Source organism: Apodemus sylvaticus, chromosome X (genome assembly GCF_947179515.1).
Source record: "Apodemus sylvaticus chromosome X, mApoSyl1.1, whole genome shotgun sequence".
In the NCBI taxonomy this organism is placed as follows: domain Eukaryota; kingdom Metazoa; phylum Chordata; class Mammalia; order Rodentia; family Muridae; genus Apodemus; species Apodemus sylvaticus.
The window spans coordinates 106,607,214-106,623,818 of NC_067495.1; the positions used below are offsets into that span (position 1 = coordinate 106,607,214).

General features: G+C 37.8%; 1 pseudogene; it reads left to right on the forward strand.

The window, feature by feature from the left end:
* LOC127674636 (prohibitin 1-like) overlaps positions 1 to 14,958 on the forward strand; it is a 55,442-nt pseudogene extending 40,484 nt beyond the window's left edge.
* The last annotated feature ends 1,647 nt before the right edge of the window (positions 14,959 to 16,605 follow it).

Consider the following 16,605-nt stretch of genomic DNA (forward strand, 5'->3'; position numbering starts at 1 on the left):
CTTCCAAATGCTAGATAACAGGCATGTGCCATAACATTTAGAGTACTTTCATTTACATTACACATCTTAAAGATTTATCTGGGGACTACTAAACAAAGAATGCCTATAAAGTGCAGCACTAAAGAAATAGCACATGCTGAAACGTCTGAAGGGTTTACTTCACAGGGCCCAGACAGGATGGAATGCCATATATCTCTCACACACAATGAGAGATTATTGCAGGCATAAATTCTTGAAAACCTACTTTTAAAAGGGGTTCAACCTTTTTTTTCTAGCCCACCACCAAGCAGAGGTAGTAGAACAGAAAAGTTGTTAGGATATGGGGAAAGTGGACCTGTTCAGTAGTAGTGCTATGGGGGGAGAGTCCAATCTTCTTGGGCAGCAGTTCAGTCCCATAGCAAACACCAAATACGACCTAGCAGCTCCAGACCAGTCCTCTAGGCAGGCAGACACCATGCCTGAACCAGCAGCTATAGTCCAGTCCTCTTAGCAAACAGACACCATACAGATTTTCTTTAATCCTGTAGAAACCACCAGGCTAGCCAACTGGCCTGAGGCAAGGCCACTGTGGCAGCAAGCTGCTATAGGAACCTCAGAAGCAGTTCTTAGCGAGTTTCTCTCAACGGCACCTATACTACAAGTTGAGCTCGATAACACTGTGTAAGGTAAACCAATACATACATGTCTTTGGTGAAGAATAGTGAGGCTGGGCAAATCATACCAAAGCTCAGTGCTTACCTCCCACTACCTATGGGCTCATATTTATACTCCTTCATCAAACATTTTTTCATGTGTCTGCTATATCCAAACATTCTTTCTCCAGCTTCTACTTCAGGAACAGTCTTTCACTTGTTTTCTTTAGCAAGCCATCCTTTTACCAGTGTGCCTTAACAAAACTACATTTGAAATAACTGACATTCCAAAGAAAGTAGAAGTTTCCACTTTAGATTATGTACCTTCAATTTAGGGACTGGGAAAACTTTCAAAGCAATAGCTAGTTTTAGAACTTATTGGAATCTACTTCAATTTCTCATATTATAGTATGGAAATAGCCACAGACAATGCAAAAACAAATGGATGTGACTGTGTTTGAGTGAGACTTTGCTCATAAAAACAACTTGTAATGAAATTTGGGCCAGGCTGTAGCTAACTAACTTCTTGTATAGAAGTAATAATTTGTAGTAAGCAAGCGAGGATATATTCAGCAGGCTATCTGGTTTTGCCACTTCCTTCAGAAAGTCATCTATTTTATTTTCTCTGCCGTCACAACCTCATTTGCTTTGTGCCGAATACAAATTTTAGATAGTTTCATAGAATATTTGGTTCTAGTGGAGACATGCATGGTTGTATCACTTTTGATTTCCTGGAGTGGCATGATTAAATGAAGGCTTAAGCATACATTGGATATCTCTGCTACAAAAGCAACCTCATCTGTTATCAGTGACTTGGAGTAGCATGTTATTCCAAAATCAAGTAAGCCTCAGGGATGCCCATGAGGTTTTATAACAACTTTTGAGTGCTTCTATTTCAACTTGATTTATGCTCCACTGTCTTTCCTGAGTTATGAGACCTTGAAACAAGGATTTCAGTTCTAAAACACAAGACTTGATTACATAAGCTTTAAGTAGTTTGTGTTCCAGTTTCTCTTCTCTAAATGTGAATAATTAGGTTGAAATAAGAAAATTGTTGTAAGAATTAATATGAAGCTTGTGAAGTACATAAATCTCAATATGTATGTGGCATATTTACAATAGTATTAGCTAAAGGTATCATATACATATACTGATTTATATAATATACTACATATGTAATGATATATGTTATATATTAAATATTTATTTGATAATATGTAACAAATAATTTTCAAACAAGTATGAGTTAGTTTTTTCATGTATATAAATTCATGAGGAATTAGTTCAGAAATCTTTTCTAAGATATATTTTACTCTATTGTATTTGTGAGTGTGTATCTTTGCTTTCATGCCTATTTGTTTATGAATATATATGGTGTTTGTGCCTGCTAGCCCAAATTACAGGTAAAAATCTCTTGAGGCTTAAGTTATGGGTATTAATGAGCTGTGTGATATAGGTGTTAGAATTTGAGGTACAGTTTTCACAATTAAACAATTATGACCTTGACTTTGACCACCGAACTATTTCAGTCCCCCAGAAGTCTGCTTTATAATCCTGTTTATCTTTATTGTCTTTAACAATTAGTAATTACTCTGAAAACAAAACTTCTAGGATATTAATTAAACTAACTTGGTATTAATGTTACTCTATACTTCTGAAGCAGTAGGTCAAATTAATATGCAAATGGTGCCTAACTGGGGGCAATTGTCTAGACCAGGGCTGGTCATATAACAGGTATGTCCCTGTAATCTTGATGTCTCAAATGAGTTTTCCAGATCAAAAATGTTCCTTTAATTTTCCTGCAGTTTTCAGCTCATGAGAAAACAATATGTATAATCTCCACAGTGGGAGAATAAAAAAATCTAATTTTTTATCTTTCTACACATTGTCAGTGGATATATTTTTGCTGTTGCTATTGTACCATATCCTTTGCTGTAATAAATCTTGGTCAAGAAGATAAGCTTATATTGTGTCATAGAAACTTTGCTGTGAATCATTAAATTTGTGCTTGTGTTTAGAAACAACAAAAATGTTCAATTTATGTAATAAGTATGTATCTATCTATGTATCTAATTATCTATCATCTATCTACCCACCTATCTCTAATATTTATCTGTCTGTGTCTCTGTTTGTCCTTTTGTCCATCCATATGATCATCTATCTGTCTGTCTATCTGTCTTAGGGTTTTGTCCCTGTGAAGACACACCATGAGGCAAATTTTTAATTAATTAATTAATTTTTTACACTCCATATTTTATCCCCCCCCAATTCATCCTCTGACTGTTCCACATCCCACACCTCCTCCCTGACTCCTGTCCACGTGGATGTCCCCAACACCCACCTCACCTGACCTCTAAACTCACTGGGGCCTCCAGTCTTTTGAGGGTTAGGTACATCATCTCTGAATGAACACAGACTCAACAGTCCTCTGCTGTATGTGTGTTGGGAGCCTTATATGAGCTGCTGTATGCTGTATGGTTGGTAGTCCAGTGTTTGAGTGATCGGGGTTCAGATTAATTGAGACTGCTGGTCCTCCTACAAGGTTGCCCTTCTCAGCTTCTTTCAGCCTTTCCTAATTCAACAACAGAGGTCAGCAGATTCTGTCCATTGCTTGGGTGCAAATATTTGCATCTGACTCTTTCTGTTGCTTCTTGGTTCCAGAGTACTGTCATGCTAGGTCCCGTTTTGTGAGTGTTCCATTGCTTCAGTAATAGTGTCAGACCTTGGGAACCTCCCCTTGAGCTGGATCGCATTTTGGGCCTGTTGCTGAACCTTCTTTTCCTCAGGCTCCTCTCCATTTTCATCCCTGTAATTCTTTCAGACAGGAACAATTATGGACTAGAGTTGTGAGTGTGGGATGGCCCCTCTTCCCTCATTTGATGCCGACTTCCTGCTGGAGGTGGGATCTATGAGTCCCTCTCCCTACTGTCTGGCATTTCATCTAAGGTCCCTCCCTTTGAGTTCTGAGAGTCTCTCACCTCTCAGGTCTCTGTTGCATTCTGGAGGGTGTCTCCAAGCTCCTAAGACCTGAGGTTGACTGTTTCCATTCATTCTGCTGGCCCTCAGTGATTCACTTCTTTTCCTGCACTGAATCCCAGATCAGGTTCCCTTCTCCACACCTCACTTCCCCCACATTTCCCTCCCAGATCCTTCCATCACTACTTGTGATTGCTTTCTTCTCCCTCCCTCCCAAGTGGGACTAAAGTGACTTTACTTGGCACTTTGGCTTGTTGACCTTTTTGAGTTATGTGGACTGTATCTTGGGTATTCTGTATTTTAGGGGGCTAATAAAAATAAAACTTTTACTTGGGTCTGGCTTACAGTTTCAGAGGTTCACTTCATTATCATCATGACAAAAAGCATGGTAGCCTGCTGGAGAAGGAGCTGAGAGTTTTACACTTGAATTGAAGGCAGTCAAAGGAAACTGCCCTCTGGAGGCAGCCAGGAGGAGGCTGCCTTCCATACTGTCTGGAACTTGAGCAATATGAGGCATTTAATCCTACCTATACAATGACACACTAACTCCCACAATGCAAAATGTATCCCAACAAGACCACACACCCTGATAGTGTTACTTCCATGGGGCAAGCATATTCAAACCATTAATCTATCTATTTATATATCTATCCATCTATCTATCACTTATCTATACTTCTTTTACCTATCAGCTATCCATTTATTTATTTGTTTTATTATTCACAAATGTCTGTTCTATTCTTTTGTTTTATATTGTTTTTTTTTGCTCAGAAAATGCATAACATGTATATGTAGAAACCTATTCTTTCCAGAACAATAATCAACTGAAGATCTACAAGGATTTCAAGCAGCTATTTGTGTGTTTTGTCTACTACATACAGAAATAATATGAATAGAGCAAGAATGAGAATATACAGACTTTACTATTATGTAAGCAATTATGAGATGATGGCATAAAACCAAAAAAATAAGCAAAGGATAATTCTGTGTACTCCATGAAAATGGATTTCAAAAGTTTTGGATATAAAGAAAGTATTATGTCATGACTAGAACACCATAAAAGACATAGCTCACTCCAAAAGTATAGCAAATTCCAAAACCTCTAAATTTTTCCACAGTGAGAAGGGCAAAACAAGATAATTGAGGTTTATCCAAGAGAACATGAAAATAACAAATGGATTGACATTAGTTGTGACAGTACTTAATAAAGAAAATGTTTAATGACCACATGCATTTTAAGGAGGATTAAAGTTCGATTAAGCTAAGACCAGAAAATCAGCCATTTCTATGTTCACAGATGGAAGATGAAATGATAAGTCTTCCTGCATGAGATAGATTGCATGATCTTAGTTGATACCTGAGAAGGAATCTTGACTGACATCTTTGTCATCTTCATTGAGGCAAATGTTCTGCAAACTTTAAAGTGTGTAGTACACATAAGAAAAAGGTTATTATTAATTTTTGAAAGAAAAGTGAAAGAAAATTTTCTGTAAATAGAGTTTCTACAAACATTAGGTATGAGGAAATACAAATAAGAGAAATGTTACAAATAGTTTGTGTGTTGCTACACAGAAAGCAGTATGAATGTGAGCCCTGTTCATGACCAGGGAATCTCTATAAGTAGCACTTGTATCCTATCCTGTCTGGAGAACATTAGGTATCCATTCTAGCTTCATTTTTTTTTCTGAGGTGACAAAATATTTTTCTTCCTATTCTATTGTTGATACAACCTTGGTTTCCATTGTTCTAACATTCTCAGAATTTTTCTAAATTCTGAGAATACTGTAGCAACCAAGGAATACCATGTGTCCTCCTTATACAAAATATTTCATTGCAGGGGGAAAATGAAAATATGTGAGAAAGAAATTTGTTTGCATTTTCATATTATATTAAATATCACAATCAATTAAATTAAATAAATAAATGAAATTCTATCTTGGGAAGATAGAATTTGAGTAGAAAGTCAAGACAATAAATATATGAAGATATAGGAGAAATCACAAATGTGCAGATCAAGGTTGGAAATAAACTTGGCATTAATGAAACAGAAATAGAGCCAGTAATTGATGCCTAATAAATTCTAATAATAGTGCATGGAGCTTAAAGATGAAGCAAATTAGTGACTATATAACCAAGAGCCTTGAAGACCACACAGTGTAGGTTTTATTACTGTGTTTTATGAAGGTGTTGGGAAAAAGATATTTAAGTGACAATTACAGTTCTTATATGGAAAAGAATTATGAGGGAGTACACAAGCAAAGATAGGTAGATCAATATTGAAATCTCTCTTTTCTAATTCTGATACAAACTGTGAATTATTAGCTATGTAGTGTAGAGTGATTTTGATCTTAATTTGGAAATTGAGCTAGAAGGCTGTATTAGTTACTTTTCTGTTTCTCTGTTTCTGTGTTAAAAAAAATACAGAAAGAAACTGACAGAAGAAAGTTTAGTTTGTTATATTTTTTTAGAGAGTGGTGAGTCCTTAATGGTAGGAATGGCCTAGCATTGTGGCCAGAATACAAAGCTTAGCGATCACATTTTCACCCACACATATGAAGTAAAAATAGTGAACCGAAAGTGGAAAAAAGTTTAGAAAAATCTCAAAGTCTACCTACAGAGATATACTTCCTCTAGAATGATTTCATATTATAAGGGCTATGTAATGTCCCCAGATAGTGCCACTGTCTTACTAACAATTCTCTTTTTGTGATGAAACACTATGGCCAACACTATTAATAAAAGAAAGTTTATAAAGGGATTACAGTTTCAGAGGGTGAGTCTATAACGATCATAAAGGAGAACATGAGAGCTCACAGGCAGGCATGGCGCACAAACAATAGCTGAGAGCTCACATGCCATCATCTATCAGCACAAAAGGAGTGCTAACTGGTAATACCATGGCTTTTGAAAGCTGCAAATCATTGAATGGTGTCATACCTCCTCCAACAAGGCCATAAATTCTAATCCTTTCCAAATAGTTCTTTCAACCAGGGACCAAGCATTCAAAGATCTCATGGAAGCCATTCTTATTTGAACCACCACAGACAACAAGTGTTCAAGTCCATGACCCTATGGAGGACATCTCTCATTAATTTGAAGGATGATATGAGATATCAAAGATAATGACTTACAAGGATTATGAGGAAAGAAAGAGTCTGGGAGGATAAAATAAATGTTATCATTGGATATCGTTCTGTCCAGTATGACTTTGAATTCTGTTGGTTTAATGTTTCAAAGATGATTAGTCTGGCAGTAACAACTTGACAGGTTTTAGAGATATGATAAGTAATTACTCCTGGCTTCTCCTGTGAGAAAGCTTTCAAAGAACTGGTCTCATTGGTTTCCAATCTGTACTTGGAAATGCAACCTGAATGTAGGTTACTACCATCTGTTCTAGTTTGCTTTTCTGTTGCTACTATTAATCAGTCTGATCAAAAGCAACTTGTAGAGAAAGGAACTTGTTTTATCTTACACTTCCTGCTTATATGCCAGAAAATTCAGGGCAGGGCTTCAAGGCTGGAACGTTGAACAAAAACTATGGATGAGCATCACTGGCTATCTTGCCTGCTTGTTCATGCTTAGGCTTCTTACCAAACCCAGGATCCCCACCTACAACTCCACAGTGAACTGGGCCTTCCCACAAAAACATCTGACAAGATAACGCTCACAGGCTCACAGGATAATGTGATCAAAACAATTTTGTGCCTGAAGCTCCCTCTTCCCAGGTGACTCAAAGCTGCATCAAATTGGCACTAAAGAATAACCAGTACAAGATCCAGTCACTGGAGCATCTGAATAGAAAAGACAAGAAGAATGATAGTCTACTCTAATTTTCATTTTTTGTCTTTCTCTCTATTTCTGCAGTTTGTATGATTTCTGATGGTGCCATTTCCCTCCAATATCAGATTCCTCCTGCCTCAGAGTTTGAAATTTGTTATTTCTACCTTCAGCTCTCCAGAGCAATTAAGACCTTTGACCTTTAAGGGCTGCTTCAATGGTTTCCCTGGTTCTGATGATTGTAGCTTCTAAGACTGACCTGTGCTATCAGTAGTTGTCATGGCACATTTTAGATGCTGAATTGGGCTAATCAATCCGTTAAATCTTGACTATGCCTTTGTTGCTCTTTCTTTTTTTCTGGGATTATTTATTTATTCATTTTTATTGTGAATAACTGATACTCATTCTCAAAATAGAGGAACTTGAATCCAGCAACATGGTTAATCCCAAACAATGAAGGGGGCAGAATGCAAAATCAGAAGCAGAGAAGATTTAATAGGATGTGTCAGAGAAAAGACATGCCCAGCTCTCACAAGAATAGACAGGAAAGAGGGGCCACTTAAAAAGGTGAGGAAGAGAGGAATTGGGTTTAGTTTAGGGCAGTTGAATGCAGTTAAGTTCACTGAAGTCCAGCTGAATGCAGTTGAGTTCAGTCGCGCTTGTGCGGTCCTGTTCAATTCCTTTCTGTTAATGAAGTCAGTTCAGTCAGTGCAGTTCGGTTTGTTGTGTTCAGAGGAAGTTTTTTTCCAAGAGAGCAATTCAGTCAGAAGTCAATTTGAATCAGTCAGCTTGTAGAGGAGTTTGAGCCAGAAGAGCTGAGTTCAGTCTTCCAGCTAGAGTTCAGAAAGACCTAGAAAGAGTGAGTTTATTCAGTAATATCAGCTGCTGAAACATTCTAGGTCTAGGTTAGGCAATGAGGTTTGGAAGCTGAAAGCTTCGAGGTCTGGGATGGTAGAAGATCGGATTATATGGAGTCTAGAAGCTTCCATGGCTAGGCTTAGGGATAGTTAGCTGTGTTTTGGGCTCAGCCCATGCTATGTATTCATATAGCTTAGGTATGGCTCTCCTCTCAAACCTTCTTCTCCGGAAATGAAACTAACATTTATACTTAGTACTCTTTTCAAAAAAATTTCATTCTTTACAATTTACAATTTGAGACATGACATAAAAGTCCAAGAATAAGATGTTTTCCCCTCTCTGTGCTAACATAATTATTTCTATGAAGCTCTACCATGTAAACACTAAGATAGTAAGGCCAGTTCTTGGAAAAGCTCATATATTCAATTATATCATGGACTCTTGATGTAGATAATACTCCAGTCTTCAGCTCTAACTACTATGGCCACATATTTGAATTTCCCAAGTGAAGTTTGAGATAGGCATACTGTTGAAAAATGACAATTGGTGGAAAAGCATATATATATATATATATATATATATATACATATATATATATATATATGCTGAAGAGTTTATATTTGCTTCAGAATTAGGGTAGTAACAGTGTTTAAATTTGAAGTTATATAATTTAGTTTTCCAAAAGTCATACATCAATAATGGAAGTAATAAATTACTGTGACTACTATATTACTGTGATTGATATATTAAATTCCATTAATGTTTTGGAGTCAATTGGTTTTACAGAAACTATTTCTTTTGACCAACTTTTAATGCATTTTGTTCAATGGCAATATCACACACAACTCATGGAGTTTAAATGAGGTCCAATTATTCCTGATTGAAAATTTTAGAGTGATGAAGTTTCCTACATCATGTTAATTATTTTCTATAACACAATTATGCGTTTTGTTATAGGACTCGTAATGAATGTTTGAAAGTTATATGTGACTTGGGAGTACATTTAGCTATGTAGATTTCAAGGTCTTCTTTGGAAGTCTAAGATGCTGAAGAAGCATTTGAAAGATAGCATTCTGGGAAGCAGGCCTTGTAAGCTTGTTCTCCTAGGATATGTTTTTCCTATTCTTCTACACTAAATTTTCACAGGTTTCCATTTTCTCATCTGTTAATGGGGTTGGATTTTCAGAGACAGTTACAATTTCAAATAGTCGAACACCTTGACAAGACATTTATTTTAATTTGGGACTCACACATTTTCATAAAGTGCCTGCTGCATAAGTGAGATCTTAAGAACCTAGAAGCTTCAGTTCAGTGTAGATTTTGTTTTTTTTTTTTCCTGCAAAATTGCAGTTCTCTTTACCTGTATGGTTTTATGCATTAAACCATGACATTTAAACCTTCAGCAGTTCATGTCCCATAGTTAACCTTTATTTTGTCATTCCTTTTACAGTTTTTCTGAAAATCATGTGACAGCTTTCAATTTTCACAGTCTGAAGTGATGCTGGAGGAATCAGGTTTACAGATCAATTTAAGCGTTGGAGAGACCAAGCCTCATTTTCAGTTGAAAGAAAAGAAATCCCAAAAGGATTCATTACAGCTACTATCTGACAGTGTATTCTTAAAGCTTAGTCTCACATCAGGATAGTACTTATCCCAACAAAATGCACTCAGTCATTATAAAACTTCATAAACTTCTATGGCTGCAAGATATAAAATAGCTTTAATTGATGTGGTAAGCTGAAGGATAATAGTCAAAAGTGTGTGTGTGTGTGTGTGTGTGTGTGTGTGTGTGTGTATTTGCAGGGTTAAGTCCAATCTTAGAAAATTAGGTCTAACTATTAACTCAGGGATACTGCATTAGTATTAAATGGCAGTACATAGAAGCTTCTAATTTAAATAAACCTGAATAATGAAATTGTTTGGTTTCACAATATAATTCAGGAAGTAAATTAAATTTTTCTATGCTTTCTGCGACTTGCATTTTGTCCTAATATGAGGTTTACTCTGAAGAAAGTCCCATAGGCTTATGAGAAGATGTGGTGTTCAGTGTTTGACTGGAATATTCTATAGATAGGCTCTTCTGATTTAATATATTCTTTAACTCTAACACTTCTGTTTTTATTTTTTTCTGGAAGACTACTCCTGTGTTTTGTGCATATGTGTTTCAGATTGGAACATACATATGGTGGGATTTTCCTTCAACAAGTATATATTATCTGGCATTATTTCAGATGACTATCCATAATTTTAAAATTATTGTAATTCCTTATTATTATACAGATAGATTAATGAATGAATCTTTCTTCTTTCATCAATGAAAATTCTAATTGCAGTAGATGGTGATTAATAGAGAGACCTACAGCTATCCAAGGTACAGAGAGTAAGAGATGGAAGAATGTTCAGCATTAAATGCAAGATATATACAGCAATCCCCTTCCAAAATTCAGGGATAATGATGAAAGAGGAGTCATAATGTGGGTAAGATACAGAGGTGGTAGACTAAAAAGAAACTTTTTCTGACACAATGTGGTACCTGTATATATGAACACTCAGTGGATTGTGACACTGTGCATAAGACCTATACAATCTCAAGCAAAACCAGTTAATTTAGTTAATCAGAGTAGAGACTGGAGGTAAGCAAAAAGTCCCAAATCTTATTCAAGGAACTTTTGGGAAAGGAGTCTGTTTTCCTTAAAAATGTCTATCTCCGGAAAGTGAACCACTCTCCAGTAGAATGACACACAGTCCAGAGTATAGGAGCAGCACATGTTGGACTTGATGGGCTAACAAATTTGGATGCTGAGGGAGGTGGCTGCATCGGGAAGGAATTATGTGGCTATGAGTAATGTTAAAAACCATAAAAAATTCTCAAAGAACTAATAACAAATACCACAGTCATATGCCCTTGAACTTTTCAAAAATAAGCAGAAAAAAATTATGATTCACTTGCAATTACCTTTTTGCCTTTGAAAACAAACCTAAGCTCTAACAAGATGACTAAGTTAAAGATACACAGGAAGTTTTCTTTGACATTTTGGACAGCAGGTATCCCAGAAATTCTGGATTTCAAAGATAAGTCACACTATTTTCTTATCTCAAAAATGTGAGAGCTACTGATTCATTAGGTTTTTAAATTTCCTTTACATCCCACTCACTGCCTCATGTCTCCTCCTCCCACACTCTTTCCCTCCATACCCCTCCCTTTCTTCTCTGAGAGGCTGAGGCCCTCTTAGCATTCTGCCAGCCTGGCACATCAAAACTCTGTAGGGTTAGGCTCATCCTCTACCACTGAGGCCAGACAAAGCAGCCCAGTTAGAAGAACATATCTTATAAACAGGCAACAGCTTTTGGGACAGCCCCACTCCAGTTGTTTGGGACTCACATGAAGACCAAGCTGCACATTTGCTACATAGGTGCTAGGAGGCCTAGGTCTAGCCCCCGTTTGCTCTTTTGTTGGTGGTTCAAGTTCTGAAAGACCCAAGGTTCCAGGCAAGTTGACTCTGTTGGTTTTCCTGTAGAGTTTTTATCAACTTAAGGGCACCAAATTCTTCTCCCCACTCTTCCACGAGGGTCCCCAAGCTCCATCCACTGTTTCCATGTGGGTGTCTGCATCTGTCTGAGTCAGCTGCTGGGTAGAGCCTCTCAGAGGACAGCCATGCTTGGCTTCTGTCTGCAAACATAACCGTAGTATCATTAAAAGTGTCAGATATTGGTGAGGTCTCAGGTTGGGCTGGTTGTTGGTTGGCCATTTCCTCAGTCTCTGCTCCATCCCCAGTGCCTACATTTCTTGTAGACAGGATAATTTTGTTATAGAAGGTTTTAAGGGTGGGTTGGTGTCTCTATAGCTGCACTGGGATTCCTGCTTGGCTATAGGAGATTGCAACTTTATGTTCTAAAATATCCAATGTAGTAAGCCAAAGCCATGGCCATTCCCCTCCATTAGTTCTTTGGTGCTTCCCTTATCCAAGGCCTTTGCTCATCCTGGAGATGTTCCCCCCACCTCCCCACCCCTATCAGTTGCAGATTTTTATGGCCATTTTCATCTAGCCATTTCTCCTTTACTTCCCTATACCTGACCCTGAACCACCAGTTCCCTCCCTCCATTTGCATTTTATGACTATCTTATTCCCCTTTCTGAGATTCAAGCTTTCTCGCTTGGACTTTACTTCTTGTTTTGCTTCTTTTTTGTCTATGGAGTTTAGAATGGTACCTGTATTTTATGGCTAATATCTACTTATAAGTGAGTATATACCATTTATGTCTTTTGGGACTGGGTTTCCATAGTCAGGATGATAGTCTTGTGTTCCATCCATTTGCCTGCAAAATTCATGATGTCTTTGTTCTTAATAGCTGAAAGCATCCCATTGTGTAGATGTACTGCATTTTCTTTATCCATTCTTCAGTTGAGGGACATCTATGTTGTTTCCAGTTTCTGGCTATTATCAATAAATCTTCTATGAACATAGATGAGCAAGTGTTTTTGTGGTGTGGTAGGGCATCTTTTGGGCATATGCCCAGCTGTGGTAGAGCTGAATCTTGAGGTAGAAGTATTCCAAGTTTTCTGAGAAACTGACAAATTGGTTTCCAAACTAGTTGTACAAGTTTGAACTCCCACCAGCAAGGAGGAAGTATGCTGCTTGCTCCATATTCTTGCCTGAATGTGCTATCTCTTGAGTTTTTTATCTGATGGTTGTAACATGTTACCTCAGAATTGTTTTGATTTACATTTCCCTGATGAATAAGGACTTTGTACATTTCTTTAAGTTCTTGGACATTTAAGATTTCCTTTGTTGAGAATTCTCTGTTTATCTCTATATCCCAATTTTATTTTTTATTTATTTTTTAAATGTTACATTTTTATTAGATGTTTTCTTTATTTACATTTTAAAGGTTATCCCCTTTCCTTGTTTCCCCTCAGAGAACCCAGTATCTTATCACCCCTCCCTCTGATCACCAACCTACCCAATCCCTCTTCCCTGCCCTGGCAATTTCCCTTACACTGGGCCTACATCAAGCCTTCATAGGACCAAGGACTTCTCCTCTTACTGATGTCTGACAAGACCTCTGCTACATATGTGGCTGGAACCATGAGTCACTCCATGTATACTCTTTGGTTGGTGCATTGGTTGGTTCATATTGTTGTTCCTCCTATGGGGTTGCAAATTTTTATCCCATTTTTAAACTGGGTTATTTCAGTTGTTGGTATCTAACTTCTTGAGTTCTTTATAAATTTTCATTATTAGCCCTCTGTCAGATGGACAGTTGGTAAAGATCCGTTTCCAATCGGTAGGCTGCCATTTTGTTCTATTAACAATGTCCTTTGCCTTCCAGAAGCTTTTCAGTTTTAAGAGGACCCCCTTATCAATTGTTGATCTTAGAGCCTGAGTCACTGCTTTTCTCTTCAGGCGTTTGTCTCTAGCATCAATGTGATCATGGGTATTTCCCCACATTCTCTTCTATGTTTCATGTTGACTTCCTTGATCTACATAAACTTGAGTTTTGTGCAGGGTAGTTAATATGGATCTATTTTCATTCTTCCACATGTAGACACCCAGTTATACCAGCACCATTTGTTGAAGATGCTTTCTTGTTTCAATTGTATGATTTTGGATTGTTTATCAAAAATCAAGCATCTGTAGGTCTATGTGATTTTTCTGGGTTTTTGATCAATTTTATCCATAAATGTGATTATGTACAAATACCATCCATATTTTGTCAGTATTGCTCTGTAGTACAGCTTGAGGTTAGGGATGGTGATTCCTCCCAAAATTGTTCTCTTTTTCAGGATTGTTTGGCTATTCTGTTGTTTGTTTTTCCACAGGAATTTGAGAACTGCTCTTTCAATGTCTATTAAATTTTTGGAGTGGAATTCATGTGGAGATCAGAGTGAAAATGGGTGTGAGTGGATGCAGAAGGCGTCATCGGAACTGCCAACGTGTTTGAGTCCATCGGAAAGCTCATCCTGGCGTTAGCAGTTTCATGAGGTGTGGGGAACTCTGCTTTATGTAAGGTGGATACTGGACACAGAACTGCCATCTTTAACTGATTCCATGGAGTGCAGAACATTGTGGTAGGGAAGAGACTCACTTTCTCAACCCTTGAGTACAGAAACCAGTTATCTTTGACTGCCGCTCGTGACCACGGAATGTGCAGGTACTGGAAGCAAAGACTTGCGGAATGTCCACAGCACAGTGCGCATCCTCTTCCAGCGCGTGGCCAGCCAGCTTCCTCAAATCTATACCAGCATCAGCGAGGACTGTGGTGAGCAGGGCTGCCATCTGTCACCACAGAGGTCCTCGAGTCCGTGGTGGCTCACTTGGATGCTGGAGAGTTGATGACTCGGGGAGAGCTGGTCTCCAGGCGACTGAGTGATGGCAGCGCAGCGCGAGCAGCAACAGTTGGACTCATCCTGGATGAAGGGTCCCTGACACATCTGACCTCTGGGAAGGAGTTCACGGAGGCGGGAAGCAGAGAGAGCCAGACTGAGGTGGAAAAGGCTGAGCAGCAGCAGGAGGCAGCCACCATCTCTGCTGAGGGTGACTCCAAGGCAGCTGAGCTGATCGCCAACTTGCTGGCCACAGCAGGGGGATGGCCTGATTGAGCTGTGAAAGCTGGAGGCAGCTGAGGTCAGAGCATACCAGCTCTCCTGCCCTCAGAACATCACCTTTCCCCCAGTGCCAGTGGGCAGTTTGTGCTCCTCTTGCTTCCCCAGTGAGGCCAATGGGGCGTGACCTCCATCATTCTGAATGATGCCTTCCTCCTGCCCCGCCCCAGAAATCATCGTGAAATTCAATGAGTGGTTTAAGGTGAAGGACATAAAAGTAAAATCACTTCAGATCTCTAAAATAAAATAAAGTAAAATATTTTTTGTTGGAATTTTGATGGGGATTGCATTGAATTTCTTTATTGTTTTTGGTAAGATGGCCATTTTAACTGTTAATCCCAGCTGTTCATAACCATGGGAGATCTTTCCATCTTCCAAAATCTTCTTCAATTTATTTCTTCAGGGACTTGAAGATCAAATCTTTCACATGCTTGCTTAGAGTTACACCAAGATTTTTTTTATTATTCATGGCTATTGTAGAGAGTGTTGTTTCCCTAATTTCTTTCTTGGCATGTTTATCATTTGTATTATGGAGAGCTACTGTTTCATTCAGTTAATTTTTTTATCCAGCCGCTTTGCTAAAGGTGTTTATCAGCTATAGGAGTTCTCTTGTAGAATTTTTGAGTTGTTTGTGTATAATATTGTATCATTCACAAACAGCAATAGTTTGAATTCTTCTTTTCTAGTTTGTATGCACTTGATCTCCTTTAGTTGTTCTATTGCTTTGACTAGAACTTCAAGTACTATATTGGATAGGGAGAATGTGGGCAGCCTTATCTTGTCCCTGATTTTAGTAGAATTGCTTTAATTTTTCACTTTTTAGTTTGATGTTCCTATTGTCTTGCTGAAAATTGTTTTTATTATGTTTTGGTATGTGCCTGGAACTCCTGATCTCTCTACTACTTTTAACATGAAAGGGTATTGGATTTTGTTAAATGCTTTTTTTACCATCTAATGTGATGATCATGTGGTTTTTCTTTTAGTTTGGCTATATGGTCTATTATGTTGATGGGTTTTTGTATATTGAGCCATCCATGCATCCCTGCAAGTAGAATGAAGCCTACTTGATCATGGTCAATGATGTTTTTGATGTGTTTCTGTATTCAATTTGTGACTATTTTATTGAGTATTTTTTGCATAAATGTTCTTAAAAGAAATTGGTCTGAAATTCTCTGTTGAGCCTTTGTATGTTTTAACTGTCAGGGTGACTATGACAAATCAAATGAGTTTGGTGATGTTCAATCTATTTCTGTTTTGTGGAAGAGTTTGAGGAGTATTGATATTAGCTCTTTTTGAAAGTCTTGTAAAATTCTACACTAAAATGATCTGATTCTGGACTTTTTTGATTTGGAGCATTTTAATGGCCACTTCTATTTCTTTAGGGGTTTTAGGGCTGCTTACATAGTTTACCTGATTTTGATTTAACTTAGGTAAATAGTATTTGTGTAGAAAACCATCCATTTTGTCAAGAGTTTCCAATTTTGTGGAACACGGGTTGTATTTCTTTAATGGGTTTATTAATTTCATCTTTAAATGCCACTATCATCTTTATAAGATTAAATTTAATGTCATTTTCTTGTGCTTTGGTTGTGTTTGGGTATCTAGAGCTTGATGTCTTGGGGTAGCTGTGCTTTGAAGGTGTCACATTACCCTTGCTTTTGTTGATTGTGTTCTTCAGATGGCTTTTAGCCATCTGGATGGATTTAGTCCCTGAATATTCCTGTTGTAGTAGGTATTGGGAGGGGGTTAACTTTGATG